Raw genomic sequence first — 23,493 nt, forward strand, 5'->3', positions numbered from 1 at the left:
TTTTTTTTTTTTTTTGGATGATGTGGTGTGCTCTGAGTGAAGCAGGAAAGAAGAAAGGGAGGTATTTTGTTAATTGCTAAACATCCTGAATAGTCATGTTTCCAAACAGTATCCTCCAGTTTTCTATTTGATAAAACTGTTATAATATCCAACATTTATAAAATGCTTTATATGTATTACACATTTGTTATAAAAGAAATCAGGAACATTAATGACTTTTTATTAATTAAGCTCATGTTAATAATGTACTATTTTGTCACTGTTTGATATGGGAAGTTTCTTGATAAACTTTTCTTATCAAAATTGGTTTGTGCCCTTCTTGTCTTGAGCCAAATGAGTACCCACTGTAAAAAGGGAAGTATTATAGTTTAAAAAATTTGAGGGTTAAGTGGATCTGGATTTGAATTTTGTTTCATACCTTATTAGCTGTTTTGTTGTTCTTATTGCTGTTTTCAGTCACTAAGTCCTGTCTGACTCTTTGCAACCCGATGGACTGTAGCATAACAGGTCCCTCTGTCATCCACTATCTCCCAGTCCATGGAATTCTCCAGGTCAGAATACTGGAGCGGGTAGCTGTTCCCTTCTCCAGGGGATCTTCTCAACCCAGGTATTGAACTCAGGTCTCTCACAATGCAGGTGAATTCTTTTTTTTTTTTTTTTTAATTTTATTTTATTTTTAAACTTTACATAATTGTATTAGTTTTGCCAAATATCAAAATGAATCCGCCACAGGCATACACGTGTTCCCCATCCTGAACCCTCCTCCCTCCTCCCTCCCCACACCATCCCTCTGGGTCGTCCCAGTGCTCCAGCCCCAAGCATCCAGTATTGCGCATCGAACCTGGACTGGCAACTCGTTTCTTGCATGATATTCTACATGTTTCAATGTCACTCTCCCAAATCTTCCCACCCTCTCCCTCTCCCACAGAGTCCATAAGACTGTTCTATACATCAGTGTCTCTTTTGCTGTCTCGTACACCAGGTTATTGTTACCATCTTTCTAAATTCCATATATATGCGTTAGTATACTGTATTTCTGTTTTTCCTTCTGGCTTACTTCACTCTGTATAATAGGCTCCAGTTTCATCCACCTCATTAGAACTGATTCAAATGTATTCTTTTTAATGGCTGAGTAAATTAACCAGGTGAATTCTTTATCAGCTGAGCCACCAGGGAAGCCCCACTATCTTCCAGAGTTTGCACAAATTCATGTCCATTGAGTTGGGTTATGCTATCTAACCATCGCATCGTCTGCCACCCTCTTCTCCTTTGGCCTTAAAAGTGTTTCCCAGTATCAGGGTCTTTTTCAATGACCTTTGCATCAGCTGGCCAAAGTATGGGAGCTTCAGCTTCAGCAACAGTCCCTCCAGTGAACATTCAGGGTTGATTTCCTTTAGGACTGACTGGCTTGAACTCCTTGCAGTGGGAAAGAGTCTTCTCCAGCTCCACAGTTTGAAACATCACCTCTTCAGTGCTCAGCCTTTTTTATGGTCCAGTTCTCACATCCATACGTGGTTACTGGAGAAACCATAGTTTTGACCATGTGGACCTTTGTTGGCAAAGTGATGTCTCTGCTTTTTAATACAGTGTCTAGTTTTTGTCATATTTGTCATAGCTTTTCTTCCAAAGAGCTAGAATCGGTTAATTTCATGGCTACAATAACCATGCCCAGTGATTTTGGAGCCTGAGAAAAGAAAATCTGTCACTGCTTCACTTTCAACTTTTTCATTCTCCTCTTTCACCCTCATCAAGAGGTTATTTAGTTCTTTTTCACTTTCTGCCATTAGAGTGGTATCATCTGCATATCTGAGGTTGTTGATATTTCTCCTGGCAATTTTGGGATTCTAGTTTGTGATTCATCCAGCCTGGTACTTGACATGATATGTTCTGCATGGAAGTAAAATAAGCAGAGTGACAACATATAGCCTTGTTGTACTCCTTTCCCAGTTTTGAACCAGTCACTTGTTCCATGTCCAATTCTATCTGTTGCTTCTTGACCCGCATACAGGTTTCTCAGGAGGCAGATAAGAAAGTCTGGTATTCCTATCTCTTTAAGAATTTTCCACTGTTTGTTATGATCTACACAGTCAAAGGCTTTAGCATAGTCAATGAAGCAGAAGTAGATGTTTTTCTGGAACTCCCTTGCTTTCTCCAGTGAATTGGATCTCTGGTTCCTCTGCCTCTTTGAAATTCAACTTGTACACCTAAAAGTTCTCAGTTTATGCAGTGCTAAAACCTATATGTGTGACCTTGAACAAATTAGTTTTTCTGAGTCTCAGTTTTCTTGTCTCTAATATGGAAATATTAATATCTACCTTTGAGTGCTTGTAATAGTTAGAACTAAAATATATATAAAGTGCCTGGAATATAAGGAGGCACTAAAAAATAGCCACTTGATAGATTTGATTTTGATCCCTTACTGTGGTAGCACTCACTTCAGACACTTAAGGATTCCCGTTGATTCCCACCAATGTGGTCCTTATATGCCCTAAAGTTTTCTAGCAGTGAATACAAACTTATAAGCAAGTAACAGAACCAAGTTTGTCAGTGTTAATTTTGATTTCAAAACTATTTTCTTTGTCTTAACCACTATCCCTTCCAAAGTCAGGTCACCAATGTCTCCCATCTCAGCTCCTGAAGTAGCCTCCTTACCAGTCTTCCACAAACACTTCAGGCCTCTCCAGTGTGTTCCTCAGCAGTCATTAAAGTATTCCTTTTAAGTTTTAATCCAGTTATGTAATTATTTTTCTGAAGACCAGTCCAGAGCTACCTAACACTTAGGGATATGATTTTTAGTGGGAGATAAATTTTTGCCATAAGTATCACTTTTTTATCAGTCAGATAAATACATTGGCTCAGGTAATTTCTAAGACTGCTCAGTTCCTAGATTCTATAATTCCACTTGGATTTTTTTTTAAGTATCACAGTCATCCTCCTAGAACTAAAATTATCAGATTTTTATTAGTGAGTGTACTAAAGCTAGGTTTTGCAACAAACCCCTTCATTTCTCAGAGGCTTAAACAGTGATGTGATAGTAAATATTTAACAACTGACTATTCAAACAAAAGAGAGGAAAAAAAACCTTGATATGTAGAATTTGGTATTTTCATGGGCTACATATTCCTACTATGACTGATGTGAAGATTTAAGTTTAGAGTATCATGTCATTGCATATGGGACTAGGAAGAGATGCTAACTATTGATGGAGCTGATAGGAACTGTCTCCAGCATAATTCAGAGCTTAACTCAGGAAACTTCCCTTCTCACTTTCATGTCAGTTCAGTGTGATCAGTGGGTACAGAGTGAGGCTCTGCTGCTTGTAGTCATCCATGGTTCCTCGGTGTCAGAGGCTCTGCTCTGTTCACTGTGTTGCTCCCTAGATCAGGTAGTGTGCTGACAACCCGCTGCAAGGCAAAGGACAGAAAGAGAACATGGAGGATCATGGCACCTTGAGGCCACCAAGCCTGGAAGTGGCAACAGTACTTCCTTCTGGTTTCCTTTGATTAGAATTCAATCATATAACTACATAGCTCTGGGAGAGTGAGAGTGAACGTGTCACTCAGTTGCGTCTGACTCTTTGCGACTTCTCTGTCCATGGAATTCTCCACGTAAGAACAATGTAAGAACACTGGGGTGAACAGCCATTCCTTTCTCCAGGGGATCTTCCTGACCCAGGAATCAAACCCAGGCCTCTTGCATGCAGACAGATTCTTAGCTCTCTGAGCCACAGGGAAGCCCAAATCCACATTTAAGCATCTAGTGTAGCACCTGGTACACAAAACCTGTGCGTGCATGCTCAGTCATCTCTGACTCTTTAGTGACTCCATGTACTGTAGCCCAGAAGGCTCCACTGTCCATGGGATTTTTCAGGCAAGAATATTGGAGTGGGTTGTCATTTCCTTCTCCAGCAGATCTTCCCAACCCACGAATTGAACCTATGTCTCCTTCATTTCCTGTATTGACAGGTGGATTTTTTACCACTGAGCCACAGGGAGCCTCATGGGTTGTAGTCCATGAGGTTAAAAAACAGTCAGATATAACTAAACAACAAGAGCAATTCACTATGACCTTATTTTAACTTAATTACTTTTACAAGACCTTGTTTACAAAAAATTTCATATATACAGGTACTTGTGACTTTTAAGTTATTAAGTGGTCCTATTAAGTGGTCTGACTTTTTGTGGTCCTATGGACTGTAGTCGGAGAAGGCACTGGCACCCCGCTCCAGTACTCTTGCCTGGAAAATCCCATGGACAGAGGAGCCTGGTAGGCTGCAGTCCATGGGGTAGCTAAGAGTTGGACATGACTGAGAGACTTCACTTTCACTTTTCACTTTCATGCATTGGAGAAGGAAATGGCAACCCACTCCAGTGTTCTTGCCTGGAGAATCCCCAGGATGGCGGAACCAGTGGGCTGCCATCTATGGGGTCACACAGAGTTGGACATGACTGAAGTGACTTAGTAGTAGCAGCAGCATGGACTGTAGTAACTCTAGGCTCCTCTGTCCGTGGGATTCTCCAGTCAAGAATACTGGAGTGGATTGCCATGCCCTCCTTCAGGGAATTTTTCCAACCTAGGGATTGAACCAGCATCTCCTATGTCTCCTGTACTGGCAGGCAGTTAGTTCTCCCCACTAGTGCCACTTCGGAAGCTCTACAGGTACTGGCAGTTAGGACTTGCATATATCCTTTTGGGGGGTATGAATTCAACCCATAACATTGGCTTTCCTTGACAAAGAATTGGCCTCAAGCAAATCTCTGTGTCCTAATGCAATCAATCTTGGTAAAATTCAAGACTTAGAATCTAGAATCACAATCACCAACAGAGAGAGATGAGTGTTTTCCCAATGTGAACATCAAGCCAGCAGAAAAGGGCTGGGGCCCAGTTCCTGCCTCAGGTTTTTTTGTTTGTTTGTTTTCTATTCCTACCCTCAACAGGTTGTATGATGCCTACTTTCACTGATGGCAATCAACTTAATTGAACCCACTAATCCAAATGGCAATCTCTTCCAGAAACACCCTCATAGACACACCCAGAAATAATGTTTAACCAAGTATTGGGGCATTTCCTGATCCAATCAAGTTGACACATGAAAAATTAACTATCACTGTAGGCACTGGGATGTATGCCCTACTCAGGGTGTGGAGATTTTTGTTGTTTATTTGCTAAGTTATGTCCCACTCTTTGAGACCCCATGGACTGCAGCATGAAAGGCTTCCCTGTCCATCATTATCTCCTGGAGTTTGCTCAAACTCATGTCTGTTGAATCTCTGATGCCATCCAACCATCTCATCCTCTGTCACTCTCTTCTCCTCCTGCCTTCAATCTTTCCTAACATCAGGATCATTTCCAATGAGTCAGGTCTTCTCATCAGGTTGCCAAAGTATTGGCGCTTCAGTTTCAGCATCTGTCCTTCCAGTGAATATTCAGGACTGATTTCTTTCGGAACTGACTGGTGTGGTCTCCTTACCGCCCAAGCACCATGATTTGAAAGCATCAGTTCTTGGGTGCTCAGCCTTCTTTATGGTCCAAATCTCACATCCTTACATGACTACTGGAAAAACCATAGCTTTGCCTATATGGACTTTTGTCAAAAAAGTGTTATCTCTGCTTTTTAATATGCTAAGTTTGTCATAGCTTTTCTTCCAAGGAGCAATCTTTTAATTTCATGTCTGCAGTCACCATCTGCAGTGATTTTGGAGGCCAAGAAAATAAAGTCTATCACTTTATCCATTGTTTTCCTATCTATTTGCCATGAAGTGATGGGGCTAGATGTCATGATCTTCATTTTTTGAATGCTGAGTTTTAAGCCAGCTTTTTCACTCTCTTCTTTCACCTTCATCAAGAGGCTCTTTAGTTCCTCTTCACTTTCTGCCATTAGGGTGATATCATCTGCATATCTGAGGTTACAGATATTTCTCTTGGCAATCTTGATCCCAGCTTGTGATCATCCAGTCTAGCATTTCTTATGATGTCCTCTGTGTATAAGTTTAATAAACAGGTTGACATATACAGATTTGACGTATACCTTTCCCAATTTTGAACCAGTCCATTGTTCCATGTCTGGTTCTAGCTGTTCCCTCTTGACCTACATACAGGTTTCTCAGGAGACAGGTAAGATAGTCTAGCATTCCCATGTCTTTAAGAATTTTCCACAATTTGCTGTGGAACAACAGTCCAAAGCTTTAGTGTAGTCAATGAAGCAGAAGTAGATGTTTTTCTTGAATTCTCTTGCTTTTTCTATAATCCAATGGATGTTGGCAATTTGGTCTCTGGTTCCTCTGCCTTTTCTATATCCAGCTTGTGCATATGGAAGGTCTTGGTTCACTTACTATTGTAGGCTAGCTTGAAGGATTTTGAGCATTACCTTGCCAGCATGTGAAATGAGCATGATTATGTGGTAGTTTGAACTTTCTTTGGCGTTGTCCTTCTTTAGAATTGGAATGAAAATGGACTTTTTCCAGTCCTGTGGCTTCTGTGGAGCTTTCAGAACCCATTTAAAGGCTCTGAGGCTGAGATCACAAGGATTGTTTTAAATCTTAAATCATCAAGGGGTTGTTTTAGTCTTGGTTTATGGTTTCTCTAGCAACACAATTCCCTTGAAGACTCAGTGAGCTGTTGACTTGTCTGCTTAAAGTCAGTTTCATGTGAGTAACTGAGGCATCCAGGGTTCTTTCTCCAGGTAGAGTCCAAATATGACTATTTCTTTGCTTCCTCACAGTCTGGTTTCCTCTTTCAACTTAAAGGCAGCTATCTGAGGCCCCTGGGTTATCTTTCATCTGATCTTTTCCACGAAGGTGGGAATTAGTGGAATGTTGCTCAAAGTCCTTTTTGATCTTTTTTTTTCCTATTCCTTAGGGTCAAAGAAGCAATGAATATTTGTAATTCAAGGTTCCATTATTACTGGACTTTTCTCTCTTCCTCTTTACCTCTTTGTATAAGCTGATGAGTTTTCCCTTGAACTCATCAGCTTAAAAATTTAATAATTTTTAAACTAAATTCAGCAATGATTGCAAACACATACTAATACCCTACTGGCTTTCCAAGTACTTCACCTAGAGTTCCAGGCTTGATGGATATGAAATCTTCCTCCCAGGTTATTGCATGTGTTGCAGTTACCTAACAGGAGTCACCATTTTCCTGGCCTCTAACGTCAGTTTCCCAGTTATTTGTCATGTGGTTTCTAAGTCAATGCCCTCATTTTGGTTTTCGTTATGATAACACTCCATTTCAAGGAATCAACTTCCACACTAAGATAACAAATGCTCCCCAATTCTCATTCCTAGCCCTTGTCTGAGGAGCCTTGATTGTGAAAGTTCCTACCAGCACAGCATCTCTAAATGTCAGCTAGACACTAAACATGCAAGGCCACTCCACGATTGTGCTGCTTGGTGTTCTGTTGTTTTGAGTGTAGAAATAACTCATACCAAGTTGTTAGAATACTTTCTGAATCACAAGGGAAACATCTCCACAGATTCTCTATTCTCTAATTCACTAGGCTGTTATTAAACCTAAAATATAAAAGAAAAGGCAAATATTATTTTTTCATTAATTTTTTTTTAGGCTCAATTATATCTACTTCTTGCCCTGAAAACACAGCCACATTGTGCCCAGGTACCAGGGCATTATGGTAACCAGATACTCAGGGATTGAAACCGAGCTGAATAATGCATGAGCTCAAAGTCACCCCACAGCCTCCCTGCTTTCATTGACTGAAGTGCTTTGTTTTTCAAAACCTCCTTTGGGAGGCTTCACAAACAGCTGCTATGTAGCTCATAGATTCCAAAGATGATAGACAGAGGCCTTTTCCTGCCGGTATAAGATATCCTACCTTCTGATGGTGGAAATCTGATTATTGGCATGCTCTCTGCAAATGACCCTGTCCAAAAATCAAACAAAAATCAGAGACATTCAAAACCAAATGAATAAAGACTGAGAGTTTAGCAAAATTCAAATTGCCACTGACCTCCACTAGCAGAATACATAAAGCAGTATACTTATTAAGAGGCGCATGTGAGCCATTTGGGGTTGAGAACTTTGCTTTGCTGATTTTGAAAGAAAGAAAGCAAGCAAAAAGAAAAACACACAGGCAGCTGCCCTAGTTTCTAGTTGGACACGAGAGTATTTACTCAGCACAGAGCCAGTCGGAGCTAATGGTTCTGAGTGCCTCTAATGGGCCCCCGGGTTGGGCAGAGCCAATTTTGGCATGAGCAGAGAGGCAGGCAGTCTGAGAGTGAGCAAATCTCCCCAGATGAGGTTTACATCACCTACCCTCTCTCCCGCCCTCTCTCCTCAGGAGTTTTCAGATCCTCCCCATAGAGCGTGTGCACAGGCTTCCAAAGTGCAAGAGCTTGGATCAATACCTAAAAGTTTGGAGGTTTATGAAATCTTCCAAATTGGAATGAAAACATCTCCCTGGGTATTCTGCAGTGCTAGTAAATGGAAATGAAACATCTGAGTGAAGGCAAAGCATTCCCCAGATCTTCATCTTATTTCCACTCAGTTGTAATCCAAAATTAACACTTGCTCCTGACACCCAGTCTATTAGCACCCGGAACAATTCCTCAACTTCAACAAGGAGGGCAGCTGCTGGGGGCCTGGGTGAGTGGGAAGGGGCTCCCCCACTTGGAACTTCCCCCTGGTGACCAACAAGCGACAGGCATTACCATTTAATTATAATGACGGAGCAGATGCGATAACAAGGTTGTCGTCTCTGGCTCTGTTCCTGATGTTACCGCAAGGGTTTCCAGTTGCTGCCCTTTCTCATTCTGTGCTTCCTCATTCATCTCAGCTCTTCCAGCTGCCTCCTGCTCTCTGCCCTGTCATGTCTGACTGGCCTCCATGAGAGGCAACCACAGCCTTTTCAGAGAAGGGGCTTCTTGGGGCTGGGTCTGTGCTGAGTTTGGTTTCAGCCATCTGTGCTTTCCTGCAGGCCCCCTCGTGCTCCTCTTGAAACTGCTTGACTTCATCTTCACCAAATAATTGCATTTTTTTTTAATTCAAACTCAAATGATTCCTTTGAGGCATCCATGAAAGGCCATTTTCTTTGAATTCCGTGACTGATATTTGGAATCTGCTCCTTGTTGTGTTCCTGACTGCTTCAAAGCTCCCTCCTTGTTCTTTTGTCTGCTTTTCAAACTCCCAATTTGAATATTGATACAAGCATTTAAATTTTCCCAAAGATCAGGTTTACTAGACAACATTAGGAAGGAAGTCATGGTTTCATTTGTTTGGCTGGCCCTCTGGGTCCATTTCTATGAGAGTGAATCCTGAGGTTGAGGTTGATTTCGGTAAAGTTTTATATAAATAGTTCATCAAATTTATTGTGCTTGAGATTTTGAACACAACTGGGCATATGTATATTTTCCAGTTTTTGGTTTCCTAGCCCTTGTGAGATAAACAGGTGGAGAGGTACAATAGCAAATACAAAATAGAGGGTATGTGTATACTTTCTCATGTGAGAAAATGTCTTTTCTTCCTTGTGTTACTCCTAGCATGTGACACATGATAACCAATCCTACAGTACATAACAACAAACTCTTACATTTCTTTGAGCAGTTAGTATACGCACAGTAGCATGCTAAGTTTTTCATATGTTGACTCTTGTGACAGTTTCTTAAAGCAGGGGTTATATCATTCCCAGCCAACAGACATGAAAACTAAGGCCTTGGGAAGTTGATACTTACTGACGCCACAGAGAAGGTATTATTGGAGGCTTGTTGGGACCCCATAGTGTTATTCCAAGGCCTGACTTCTTAGCCATTATACAATTTTCTTTTCCAAAACAACATAGCGGTCAGAATGGCACTTGTAATCTAAACATGGAAACAATGCTTCAACAACAGCTGTATGTGGTGTAGGTGGTTAGAACTATATGTATCCAGAAACTCAAAAGGATATGGCTTCCAGTCTCTTAGAGGGTGAAAGGTTGGGGGAAAGAACATACTTCAGGTGTGTAATACCTGATGCAAGCACAAGGAAGGCCATTTGATTACCAAGAATGGGAATGGAACCCTGTTTTCATGTCTGACCTATGGCTCTGCCCCGGAGTCACAGACCCCTAGACCTCCTGAAGACCAGTTAAAGCATTGGAAAAAGCCACAGATTTGAGGACTAGATTGTTATTTAGAGACTTCATTATAGCTACCCATTTTATAGACCGATATATTGACTTGTGCTGTAACGACCTGCTAAAGTCTGAATCCAGAGACATCTCATACACAGGGCTGAGCCAAGGAGAAGAGTGAGAGGTCCTTGGCATTCACTAGTGAACTTTTCTTCTATTCTTCTCTGTGTTTTGTAAGCTGCAGTTGTGGTTGCACCCAGCAGGCACCCTGGGATGCAGCATTGATGATCTGATTTCAGCTGTCTTCTTGATAATTCCTGACTAGATCAATATGGAATAGTCCTATCCAAAGTCATTTCTTAAAGTTTCAAGTTTAGGTCAAATAAAAGGAAACATTATTACACATAAAAATGGTGGAGTTAGAGATTTTTTGAAACAACTGCAACATTACAGAGTTGAAAAATATAAAAATTTCAAGCAGTGAAGTAATATATTTATACATAAACCCTTTGATAGTTAATAGCAACTCTTTCTAGGGAATCTTATTCAAAGAAGCAATTGATTTGCTGACTGTAGTTCAAGGTCAGATGTAAAGATGTTCTTGAGTTTGGACCCCAGGTACCCCGGTTTCAGTGATTATATATCCATGAGGCTGTGTGGTTACAGGGTGATCCACAGAGAAATGTTTGGGAGAGGCAGAAACAAAAGCACTTAACCCATTTCAAGTTTACTGTCGTTCCGGTGGTGTGGCTCTTGGTAATTTACGAGACTGTCTGTGGGGTTCAGGAGCTCTGGAGACCTCCCGTCTAATAAAATAGCCATGTCGTTTTTCCTGAGTGAAGGGACCGGCATATATCAAGAAGTGCAATTTGTTTGATATCCTTTTGTACAGGAAAAGGAAAGGTTGTGGCATTTGTAGGTGAGTAGAAAGAGGGAAGGAGTTTAAAGTATATAGATGTGTTAAGAGAGGCCTTGCAGTTGAAAGTACATAAAGGTCCTTTTGTATTTAACATCTTGGGGGCACAGGACATTATACTAATAATACTGAAGTTTCAAGTTGGAGCTGTCAATTAAAAACTTAAATAGAGTCCAGTGCATATTCCTTTAGGTTTTCAAGATACCAAAACATGTCTTTCTTTATACTTATAAATTAAGCTACACTTTACTGGAGGAGGCAGGCCACTCCACTTTTCCTAATTGTCATAAAAACTTTAACCCTGATTATGAGAGAAGGTATTTTGACCACTCTCCATCCCCAGTGAATAGACTGTCCATTTTCCCAAAGAAGGATTTTGTAATACCCGGTGGGCCATTTGATCCAAAAGCTGTGCTCGTGAATGAGCAATCTGACTCACCACACAGCTATCCCAGGAAGCAAGGTTGCCTGTAGTCTCTTGTTTTATTTATAAAATAATGATTTTCACTGACCAAAAATGTCTGTAGTACATAAATTAAGAATGCAAATATTGAATGATCTATGAGAGTAGGCAATAGTTAGACGTGGATAATTTGATTCAAGGCATATAACTACACACATGTTGCTATATGCTTGTGTGTAAGTATGTGCACACGTGCATATACATGTATGTATGGATACATGAAAGGGACAGAAAGATCATAAGGCTGAGGGTTCAAGGGCTACTGGTGACATTCAGAGCATCAATTGGTGTATGGGATTCTGTTAGGAAAGTTGAGATTTTCTGACTAAAATCTGGGAGTTTCTTGTGGGCAGTACACAAATGTACAAATGAATCTTGATCAAACCATGGGATTTTATAACAGCTTGTTGATGGCAGGAGTGTCATAAGTTCAATATGTATGCCTTTTCATGTCAGGGAATAGGATAGCTTTCTTTTTCAAAAAGTATATTTTTATCTGGATAGATCTTCCCTCAACTGTGCTGAGAGTTTGGTTAATACACAATTTGAGTAAAGAGATCTAGTTCTGTATAGCTGCTGCCTTTTCCAGTAGAAATTATTTAGCCAACTCCTCCCTGAGGATCTCTGATAGTAGCAACTTTAAGTCATTGGGGGGCAGTTATGGAAGGAGCCTGACTGCATTCTTCCAGGGGCTCCCTAAGAATGAGGAACCCAGCATTGTCCAGAATACTAGCCAGTAACTTCTGTAAAGCTCAGACAACTTTGCAGTAATTCTTCCAACTGTCTGACTCAATAGCAACCCTCAGAAGGGTACTTTTTATCTATGACAGTTGCAGCTTTCAATCCTAGATTGGATTTCTCCCTGTCCTCCCAGAAGATGTTTTAGTGATGTACTGGCTTTAGTGTATGATTGGTAAGACCTTGAAATAAATCCCCAACTAAAAGAGAGGCATGGTAAGGCTGGGTGGAACGGGTGTACAAATTCCTTAGTAAATCTAATTTTCTGCAAACACTATTTTTAAGAAAGGAGGGACTTTTTCTTCATTTCTGTATCCTTTCCAAGTTTGTTAACTCTCTTCTCATTTTACTGTCAAGTCTCTGTAGCATGATCTAGTCAGATCAACTGCCACTGCTCTGAAATTTGTGGTGTCTAGTTGCTGCCAGAGAGTTGATTTTTACATCTGAGGTGGTTCCTGATACCAGTCAGTGAAATGGACTTCATGGGCTCTGAGTGCTCTCTGTTCCCACTGGCACTAACGTGCTATGACCATGGACACATACCTTTCCTGCCAGGGCCTTGGCATTCTTTATGCTAAGAAAAACCTTGGTTTTGTCTATAAGCTACCTAGTAGGTTAGTTGAGAAATCAAACTTGGAGAATGAAGAATAGATGGGAAGACTCCGAGTGAGAAAAAACAATTATATTCAAGGCAAGAACAGTGAGTGGGAGTTTGTAGGGAAAGGCAAAAGGAAAAGCAGAATCATAAAGGCCTTGGAGAAGTAAACAGAAGAGAGAAGATTCCCTGAGATAAAGGAGACAGAGGACCAGCTGGCAGAAAGGAGGATGGGCAGGAGACGTGCAGAGAGGGCTCCCAACGTTTCTTCATGAGGAAGTTTTGAAACTTCCTGGGACCCCAGCACAACGTGACAGCCTGGTCTATGTGCCACATGCAGACCACAACACCACGTCTCCTGGTGCCTGCATTTTGTAGGGCACTGTGTGGGTGAATGTTACCAGGCCACTTCTATCTTTTAAAGATGGCTTCCTAGGACCACCCAGAATTTCTTATATTCTAAACAGGGGGTTTAGATAAAGCAGTGTCTCCTGAAGGGCCTATAAAAATCCATATAATTTATCTGAGAATCTATAAATTTTCCTGTTAACAATCAGTGTGGCACAATAAGAGGGGAGGGTCAAGTGTGTTATGTGCCTGGCCTCTGCAGAGCTACGGTCAGGGGACACTTGGCAAAGGTGGTAGGGGTGTGTGCTGTGCAAGTGAGTGTGCACACACTCCCGTAAATCTACTTTAAATTAGGTGGCTTAAAAACTACAAAGAGAAATAAACTTGAGAAATCAGAGACATCTTCAGGGAAGAGGTTTAGTGAGACTACAGCTGATTTCTCAGTGATTCTCTTAGCTTTTCTCTTACTCTTTCAAGATGGCGCTAGCCATTATATCTACAATCAAGACAGGAGGAAAGAGAAAACAGAAGGCCAGAACTGGACCACATAACCTCCTTTAGTCTAAGAGAAAGCTGGGAAAAGTGGTTCTTGTCTTTGCAGGCAGTTCAATGAAGTGTAAAAGTGGAAAAGAGGGATGGGTGTAGTTTTTCATTGCCATAAGTATCTACCGTGATCATCTGGGAGTTTATCTAGTGATTAAAAGCTTTGATGTATCTTTTAAATATGAAAATACCCATATAAACAAATCCTATGATGACTCTCAAGTGTCCAGTTATTAATTTTATGTAGCAACCAACTGTATTTTTCAACTTTCTTCCAAGGTTCATCATTTCTAATAGCTTTATAAATATTATTCACCTTTCTCCCTGTGTATCCATTTCAGATCAGATCAGATCAGTCACTCAGTCGTGTCCGACTCTTTGCGACCCCACGAATCACAGCACGCCAGGCCTCCCTGTCCATCAGTAACTCCCGGAGTTCACTCACACTCACGTTCATTGAGTCAGTGATGCCATCCAGCCATCTCATCCTCTGTCGTCCCCTTCTCCTCCTGCCCCCAATCCCTCCCAGCATCAGAGTCTTTTCCAATGAGTCAACTCTTCGCATGAGGTACCCAAAGTACTGGAGTTTCAGCTTTAGCATCATTCCTTCCAAAGAAATCCCAGGGCTGATCTCCTTCAGAATGGACTGGTTGGATCTCCTTGCAGTCCAAGGGACTCTCAAGAGTCTTCTCCAACACCACAGTTCAAAAGCATCAATTTTTCAGCGCTCAGCCTTCCTCCCAGTCCAACTCTCACATCCATACATGACCACAGGAAAAACCATAGCCTTGACTAGACGAACCTTTGTTGACAAAGTAATGTCTCTGCTTTTGAATATGCTATCTAGGTTGGTCATAACTTTCCTTCCAAGGAGTAAGCGTCTTTTAATTTCATGGCTGCAGTCACTGGTGAACAATTACACTGCTAAATGTAAGATTGCTTCCAAAATGCTAACCAGTTTTCTAGCGTGTTGTTTTTCTATCAGTTTTCTGCTTTAAGACATGATCAGGATCACAATCATCTTCCTAGTTGTCAACACTTGTGCCCTTAACACATGAAGTCTTTATATTTATTATTCTCATTTTCACGATACTTAAAAGTAGTTATTCTTGTTTCGCAAATAAAGAATCAGAGGCTCAGATAAGAGTAAAGGGGCTTGCTCAAGGACGTATGGCTGGAGGGCAACAGAATGAATTCAAGCTTAATTCTGTCCATTCTGAAGCCTGGTTTTTTGTTTTGTGTTATTTCTTGTGTTTTTCGTTTGTGGTCAGAAGGCTGTACTGAATTTGCTGGACCATGTGAGGGAATCTGTACTTATCTTCTTCCCAGATCTCATCTGGATTAAAGCTATGATGATGAACTCAGGAAAAATTCTGTTTACTCTAACATGGCCTTGAGAAATGTTCACCTGGAGTCAGAAAATAAAAGACCAACACAAAGGATTGTGAAAATTGGAGCAGTGATAGATGTCCTACCTCTGTCATTAGGCAGAAGATAATGTTTAGGTTTTAATAACTTTAATCTCTCCCTGTCCTCTGTTCCTAGCTGCTTCATTTTGAAGTTATAATTTTTGTTCTTAATGGAAATCACCATGTCGTATTTTGATCCAAGTTTTGCTTGAAAGAGACTGGTCAAATGCATTTCTACCAGTCAACCTCTATGATGCATCTGGAACAGTGATTCTCAACACAAAAATTAGAATCACCTCAGAAGCCTGAAAAAATATGACAGCCTGCGTCAACCTCCAGAGATTCTGATTTAATTGGTGTGGAGTGGAGTCCAATATTTTTTCTGTGTTTTGTTTTAGTTTTTAGCTCCCCAGGTGATTCTAATGCTCACTTCGAGTAGAAAACCACTGGCCTAAATGATTAATAGAGGTACTAATGGAGGGGAGGGAGGAGAGAGCCCCAGAGTGGGTGGTCCTCAAACCTTTTGGTCTATGGACCATTTTATGAGGGGTGTTGAAAGAAATGGGTCTCTTCAGAATCAGTAGAGATAATTGCCTCACTTTTGATGAGACACAGTTGAGTGAGAGGATAAGTAAATTACTAACGAGAGAGAAGTTATGTTAGAGAATAACTTCATTGTGTATTTCCATGATGCTTGTATAGTTAAGTACCACTATATGGATTTACCAGTAAGGTGGGGGGGACAACTAAGACTGTTTGGGGATAAATGCATTAAAGAGACTATAGTTTTAGTTAGTGGCAAAACTGGGACTAAAACTTTGATCTGCTAAATTTTGTGCAGATTCTCACTTACCTTAGAGGCTACTCCAATGGGCCTGTTCATATCTGGGAGATTTCACTGAATGCAAATATTTGTATTATGGGTGGAAAAATAAGTAAGCTGATTCGGTCTCCAGATTTACATTTTGCAGAAGCTCTGTTCCAAACAATTTTATCACACTGAGAGAGGCCTGTTGTGTGCTTTATACAACACTGTCTGCCATGGCTGGAGAAGGCAATGGCAACCCACTCTAGTACTCTTGCCTGGAAAATATCATGGACGGAGGGGCCTGGTAGGCTGCAGCCATGGGGTCGTGAAAAGTCAGACACGACTGAGCAACTTCACTTTCACTTTTCACTTACATGCGTTGGAGAGGGAAATGGCAACCCACTCCAGTATTCGTGCCTGGAGAATCCCAGGGACGGGGGAGCCACCAGGCTGCCAATGGGCTGCTGTCTTTGGGGTCGCACAGAGTTGGACACAACTAAAGCAACTTAGCAGTAGCAGCAGCAGTCTGCCATGGCTAGTTCCAATTCCCTCGATCAAATGTATTTCCTTTCTGTTTGGTGGCAGAAGCCCCTTTGTTTCCCAAAGCCCATTTCTTGCACTTTATTTTTCTGTTTTAAAGTTTGATCCATCTGAAACCTACACATTATTTCACAGACATCAGTGGTTTTTTTTCCAGGTTAAATTATTTAATGGTGCTGTTTCATTGAAGGCTTCAGATTAGCTGACACTTATTGGCAGAAAGAAACACATTTTCCATTGGGATAAAACATTTTTTTATTAGAGAAAAGAGCAACTAAATTGAACTTCTGTCCTTTAAATCTTAGCTGTGGCAAATGAAGACATCTGGGACTTTAAACGACAATTTACCTTTATATCAAAACTAAGCATCAGTCACCCAACCTGTTCTTTCCCTCTCTCCCTGCTTCTTCCTTCTTGCTGTTTTCTTCTCTCCTCTTCTCTTTCCTTCATTCTGCATCCCTCCCTCTTCCCCTGGATCTCTCACTCACCCCTTCTTTCCCTCCTCTCAGCTCACTCCCTCTTCCTCTCCAGTCTCCCAGACCACACAATCTCCTTCACTTTTCCTCTCTCTCTGACTGTGCTTTCGCTTTTTCTAACTTGCTCTATTTTGGTTGGCTGATCTTCTCATGCTACGGTCTTTATTCCTCTGGGTTTGGAGGTTTTAATTCCAATGCCCCTCATCTCATGCAGTGAGTATGTCAGGGATCTGAGAGAAGAAAAAGAAGAGGGGGTGTTGATTTCTTTTTTCTTGTCAAACATTTTTCTTGGGAATTTTATAGAAACAAACTGAGAGAATATAAATTTTGTTTGTTTTACTATACAGGTGAACAAATGGATACAGATATCTGCTGATATCTGCTGATATACAGATATCTGTATAGCTGGGTGCAGATATCTGGGTGCTCCTGGTTCTCCATGTAGTTACATAGAAGCATGTAACTACAGTTTGGCATCTGTTTTTTTGTCCTTTCTGGACTCCCACTCTACTGGATCTATCTGCCTGGAATCTCACACACTTCATTAGTATAACATACCTTTGTGTGTTTGACAATATAACTTCATAGTCACAATCTCACATTTACCATCACACTAACTTCTCAGTGCAGCAAATGCCCATTTTCCAGATGAGGTTAGTGGTATAAGCGCTGGTGGAAAGAATCTTCAGCTGTTTGAGAAGAGATGGGCCTGAAAACTGGGGTGAAAATTAGCAGTCTGGAATAGCATCCTTCTGGACGCCAGGTTCAAATGAGGTCAGTTGAATTGAAGGACAGTGATGCTGCTCAAGGAGGTAAGAAGCAGGAGTAGAAAGGAGAGGTTAGGAGAAATTTTGTCAAATTAATATCACAATGTTGAAGGCTCCAGGAGCCTCCTGGGTATGCCTGAAGGTGGAAGAAGGCAGATTAGCAAAGCACACCCAGGCAAGGCCATGTCCTATGGCCCTGAACAAAGGTGCTTGGTAAGGGGTTAACTGAGGCTGAACCCCAGCCACTCTCACCTCTCCCAGGTGGGCTGCAGCCCTGGAGGAGGAGGGACCTCGTCTGGGTAGAAAGGTCCCATACTGCTGCTAAGTCGCTTCAGTCGTGTCCGACTCTGTGCGACCCCATAGACGGCAGCCCACCAGGCTCCCCCGTCCCTGGGATTCTCCAGGCAAGAACACTGCAGTGGGTTGCCATTTCCTTCTCCAATGCATGAAAGTGAAAGTGAAGTTGCTCAGTCGTGTCCGACTCTTAGCGATCCCAGGGACTGCAGCCCACCAGGCTCCTCCGTCCATGGGATTTTCCAGGCAAGAGCACTGGAGTGGGGTGCCATTGCCTTCTCCGGAAAGGTCCCATAGGTTCACCTAATTGGGAATTGGACCTTGAACTCAGGTAACAGGCTTGACAATAAGGGTCTCCTAATAAGTTAGAACTCAACCTAAGACCAACAACAGAGATCCTTGATGCTTAGATGACTTCAGGTGTTTCTTCCACTTGCTGTTGTTCACTCCATACCCCTGTGCATTGTAATTACAAAAAGGATGAAATGCAGAAAAGCCTAAGTGGTAGGCTCTTTGTTTCAAAATGGTTTGGGGAGACAACCTTAGAAATTTCTTTTGGAGAAGAATGTAACAATCTCGGGGAGAATGGCATTTTCTATGCCTGATTTAACCAAATACTTTTCAGCCACAGTGGGCTAAAGACAGCACTTGACTGCTATGCTACAGGCTTTTAGTCTTAATGGTGCTGCTACCTCTGCTTCGCTGGGATTCCTCAGAACTTGCTTAGCCATGGGTGTAGTAATTGGACTCAATTATTCATTCCCAATAAATGAGCCAAGTAAGTGGAAGTACATGGGGGAAATAGCGGGGTGGGGGGCAGTCATCGCCTTGGAACTGACAGGAAAGAAAATAACATGAAAGACTTCTTGAATATAGGGAAACATAAGAGCTTTCAGGGAAGGATGTGTGGCTCTTGTTTTGGATCCTTCATTCTGTCTAAACTGAAAACAAAGAGATCAGGGATTATGGAGATGGAAAGAAAAGAAGCAGGAAATAGATGAACTGAGAGCATCTACATAGTATGTGTTTAGCACGATGAATTGAGGTCAGGTTAAGAGCTGAAAAATAAAGTCATTACAAACATTGAGCTGGATTCTGGAATTAGGAGATATAAAACCCACTAGATGTCAGGTCTTTCATCTGTAATGTAATGTGTAATGTGTGTGAAGCTACAGTAGCGTGGAGGGAATAATACCTACTCTGACTGCCTTGCCAATCATCATGAGATGCAATAGGGAAAACATGTTCGAAGCACATAAGAAATTAAAGTAAACAGCTGTGCAAATGAAGGCATTTTTGTAATTTTATAAATTCCTCTTTTGTTCTTAGTCCCTTTTTTCAACCCTTTCCTATTATGCCTTCCCTCCTGCTTTTAGCATTTTCCCTCTTTATCTACGACCTGCAGCTGACTGACTTGAGGAGTAAATGTTTGACAGGTAGATAGCAGAGCTCTTGTACATGGCATGCTCATCAGGATGGGACCACTTGGACCAGCTTCTTTCAAATGAGGCACCATAGAGGAAATTCATTCATTCATTACTATAAAAACTTATTCATCTATCAAACATTTACAGAAAGTTCACTATATCACAGGCACTGCCCTAGACACTGATGATATGGCAATGGATAATATATAGTCATCCTCTCGAGGATGTCAGCTTCCCTTGTGGCAGCTGGTAAAGAATCCATCTGCAATCCGGGAGACCTGGGTTTGATCCCTGGATTGGGAAGATCCCCTAGAGAAGGGAAAAGCTATCCATTCCAGTATTCTAGCCTGGAGAATTCCATGGACTGTATAACCCATGGGGTCACAAAGAGTTGGACACAAAGGAGCAAATCTCACTTCACTTCACTTGAGGATGTCAGAGTCTAGTACTTTCTTGGAGGTCTTCCTAGAAAAAATATGTCATATATTTTTTAAGAGAATTTCAGAAATTTGCTGGACAATGTAGTCAACCTTTAAGCAGAGTACTTGCATTTCTTTGGAAGGACAGACTTTCCCTTATCATGTGTAAAAATCCATTTGTTGGGACTGCCTTTTGTATTTCTTGCCTTTGTCTTCCTTCCTCTCCCGGGAAGTCTCATACTGATAATTTATGCATCTAGGGAGTGACCTTGTGATTTCCCTTACTCTCTTTGGAAGTCAAACAGCCAATATGTTGGGCCAAACTGGAGAGACAAAGCTGTTTCTAGAAAGCTAACCAGGTTATGAACTACCTGATTATTAATATGAGGGTGAGGCATGAACGAATGATTGGGGGTAAGTGTAAAGTTGGCCAGGAAGGGATTTGGCTGAACGGAATAAAGGGGGAAAATCATACAGTAACAGGTGAGGTAGTGAGTTTAGGAAGTGGGGAGAAGAGCATATGTTAGGATATGGATGAGTCTGCTGATCCTGCGGTAACTCTAAACAGTTATTAAGCATGAAATTTAGCAAATGCTTCCTGAGCTAAATCACACCATTTAAAAGGAGATAAATTCATACACATATGGACACCTTATCTTTGACAAAGGAGGCAAAAATATACAATGGAGAAAAGACAATCCCTTTGATAAGTGGGAAAGAAGTCATCTGGGAAAACTGTTGAAAAAGTGAGTTCTTTGAGGGCAATGGTGGAAAATTAAAGTTGGCAAAGTCAGTTTAGGCTCAGTTATAAGGTTTGAAATGGCTTAAAATCTAAAAGGCTTATTTATTCTGCAGCTAACAAGGTGACAATTTTTGGTTGTGTATGGAAAGGTTATAATCATAACTCCATGTCAGGAATATGAATACAACTATCATTCAACAAATATTTGTTGGGTGTCCACTCATTTGCAAGGTACTATCAATTCTGATGAGAATAAAAAGAAGTATATCACTTAATCCCTGATCTAAAGTTTTTCTTTTTACATTATGGATAAGGAAATACATGCCATATCCAGAGAAAGATAAATAATTATGAATTATTTTAAAATCAGTAGTACTGGATGTACTTGTAACACGTGTACACTTGTATAGTGACACTTGTAACACTCTTTTGGTTTCCATTGAGCATAATCTGGAATCTTCCATTTTAAATTGTTTGTTACAAGTTTGTCTCTTCATTTTCAGTTTGTAATCTGTTAGTTGGCTCTAAATTGCTGCTTGTAAAAGAGAAATTACATAGCAAATGTGAGTGCTGCAAACCCACTACCATGAGAGGATTTATAAAGAAAATCTTGCTAAGTCCCCATCTCTTCTCAACTGTGAAGTGCATTAGCTGAATGAAGATTCTTTGTTTGTCTCAATGATTAATTATGTCTTGCACTGTCCTAGAATTTGATATTTAATTATCCTAAAATGCTTTATGAATATAGATCAGGTGTCTTCAGGATCATGTGAGTGTGCCAGGGATGTTTGTCGAGTGATCTTTTCTCTAATCAATGTAAATTTTGCCAGAGACAGGAAGCAATAGTGACTTCTTCGTTGTCTGATTTTGAACTATAGCTACATCTGGAGGGAAGGGAACACCACCTTAGAGCACCTTTTATCTCAGCCCACAATTGGAATTTGGATGCTTATTTCAGTCTCAGCTATTAATTCTGGCTTATTTCCTTGTCAGGCACACACACACTGTGTATATGTGTGTGTGTGTGTGTGCACATTGTGTGCACGTGCAGATCATTGACATTATAGACAACACAAAATGAGTGTGTTTTGTTTCTGATTTGTGTTTTTATTATTTATTTATTCTTGGGAGGAGGGGATCACAAGGAAATCGCTTGCATTTTGCTGGTGGAAATGTTGGAGAGGATCTTCCTCTTGTTAGTATCACCACCATCATCCCCATCATCATGACAGCATCGTAAGCTTCATCATCAAAACTTTAGTAATCACTGCCCTTGAGATGGATTCTGTTTGGCTGTTTTTTCCACTATAAGAAAGATACACTTAGACTTCTGGACCATAAGGTCCAGGGATGCCACCATTATCTCCCTATCAATAGACTATTCTGTTACATAGTAGAATCAATTGTGCTCTTTCTTAGGTAACTTGAGCTCATCCTCGTGGCTCATGGTAAAGAATCCACCTGCAAGGCAGGAGACCTGGATCCCATCCCTGGGTCAGGAAGATCCCTTGGAGAAGGGAATGGCTACCCACTCAAGTATTCTTTCTGGGAGAATCTCATGGACAGAGGACCCTGGCGGGCTACAGTCCATGGGGTCACAAAGAATCAAACACAACTAACTCAGGTAACTGGACAAGATGACTAACTGGGATATGGAGCTTAGCCTGAGGCCACAGAACATAACATGTGTAAAGTTAGGACCTATACTTTTATATTAGATTTCATTTGCTCTGTACAGAATTCACTGGGTTAATTGTCAAAGGCAAATAAGGAACTGAGAGTTAATAGAGGACACTGGATGGCTTCTCAAATAACTGCTTCTCTTATATGCTTCCTTCTTATGGGAAGTCTTTCCTTTTCTTTGCCAGCCATACATTAAACCAGCCTTAAAACTGACACAGATGCAGGCTCATGTCTGGAAGATATTAGTCTGCCAAAGAATTCAGCCTGTGAGCTTGTAAGAATTTAACTCAAATATTTGATAATTCCCCTGTTCTAGTGTTTCACAGGTATTTCTATTTTCTGGGTTAGCAGCCACATCACTCAGTATTGTTGAGTATGGAAAGGATTGTGAAAATGTGGGCTGAAGGATGCTTGAACCTCTGGATCTCCCCAGTGGCACTGGGTCTAACAGCCTAAAAGTGATTTTTCTTTATATTTCACAAATCTAAACTGATGCCTGTTTCTTAAATACATTTAAATATTAGCTGAATATAAAAATGTTAATATAGCCAACAATCCATGAATGTGCAAATGTATTTCAAAATATTCCTCACCCTGAGAATCAGAAAATGGCATATTTGGGTCAAGTGAAGATGGATACAAAAAACCAAAATGGAAACATGCCTATCTGTGTATCTAAGCATTACTACTGGGTCTATTACTATAGTGCTTGTGTCTTTTGTTGAGAAACGTTTCTCCTCAATGATGATAAACTCAGAAATAAGCAGGAACAAGAGAGCTAATTTATAAATAACATGAATCTCAACCATAATGGCTAATATCAGGAGGACATTATGTAGATGCATCCAGATCATTAAGTGAAAAGGTTGGAAACATTACAAATTCTTTATCCATGTGAAGACACAAAGACAAAAAGGGAGAAGGTAAGAGGGGATGAGAGGCAGGTGCTTTTTGTTCATTAGTTTGTTTTGGAGATCCAAAATGTAACAGGAACCTCTCAATTTTGTATATTAGCATTGCTCTCACCTGTAATACATTGCTGCCCTTCATAACCAAGGTCTTAGTTTACAGATCTTTGTGAAATTAATATCTGGGAATGAGAGTGGTCTGGATGAACTCAATAAAAACCATATTATTACACCATGACTTTGATTTCATTGTGGGTTACATAAAATATTCCATTTACATAGTTACCAATGATGTAACTAAACCCATATACTGATATACTTTATAAGAAATATCTAGAAATCCATCATGAC

This window comes from Bison bison, unplaced genomic scaffold, assembly GCF_000754665.1.
Source record: "Bison bison bison isolate TAMUID 2011002044 unplaced genomic scaffold, Bison_UMD1.0 scf7180017864237, whole genome shotgun sequence".
Taxonomy (NCBI): domain Eukaryota; kingdom Metazoa; phylum Chordata; class Mammalia; order Artiodactyla; family Bovidae; genus Bison; species Bison bison.